The following is a 1,125-nucleotide window of genomic DNA, read 5'->3' as shown; positions in this document are numbered from 1 at the left end:
CATTATTATTCTCTGATCTTCCATCGATGATTCATATCATTTGGCAAGTCTCCAATTTTTGCCATGGCTAATTTAGTTGTTCATTAAATCTGATGTTCAAATTCATATATACATTGGCAGCAATTTTGACAAACTCTTTTCTTCAAAATGGCATGGCAACTCTTTTTATTTGTATATCATGGCAAGCAATTCTTTTCTATCGCAACATGGCAAAAAAACCTTTAAGATAACATGGAATTTTAAGTTCACGGAGCATGACATTTGTAGTTCATGTATAATGGCCAAGAAAAAATTCTTTCGCAACGATCGCAAAACATTACTTTCTAATGGGAACATGGCAACTTAAGTTCATGGAGTATGTCAAATACAATTCTTTTCATAACAATATAAATAAAACTCTTCTTGATGTGACAATGGCGACTTAATTGCATGAAGCATGGCAAATGTAGTTTATGGGTCATGGTATTTTTTTTAATATCTACATATGTCCATGGCAGCTTTCTTACACAAAGCATGTCAATTATAACTCAAATGCCATCGTAATTTTTTTGTTCATATTCGTGATATTTTTTATACATGGAAAATTAATTAAAATACGATCACAAATTTTCAATACGAATTTGCCATGGCAAGTTTTTTGTTCATAATTTTGTTTGTACTTTGTTCATTCTAATTTTTCATGTTTTTTGCCATGCTACTTTCCAAGCATAATTTTTGGCCATGTCAATTCTTGGAAATTGCCATGTGAACATTCTCATAGATGTTGTTAAAATAATTTTGCCACCATTTTTAGAAATGAAATTGTTATAAAACTTTTCATTGTAAAAAATATCATCATGGCAAATCGTAATAGTTTGGCTAACTTGAATGGATCTTTTTAGGAAGTTTTCAATTGTATATAAAACAATCATTGCGCTTTTAGTAACAAAATGGGTCTAATATTGTTACGTGATCGAAAAACAAATTTCCTATTGGTTTTTATGTCTTGGCATTTTATGTCTCACTAGATGGCAATTTTCCCTTTTGTACATCATGGGCAGTTTTGTTCCTTTTTTGTTTAGCTATTTTGAAATTTAGGTCCAAATACCAGTTTGTATGCCTTGACTACAAAAATTGGGCCTTTTT

The sequence above is a fragment of the Triticum aestivum genome, chromosome 4A (assembly GCF_018294505.1).
Source record: "Triticum aestivum cultivar Chinese Spring chromosome 4A, IWGSC CS RefSeq v2.1, whole genome shotgun sequence".
NCBI classification, from domain to species: Eukaryota; Viridiplantae; Streptophyta; class Magnoliopsida; order Poales; family Poaceae; genus Triticum; species Triticum aestivum.
Note: the sequence above shows the minus strand (reverse complement) of the source record.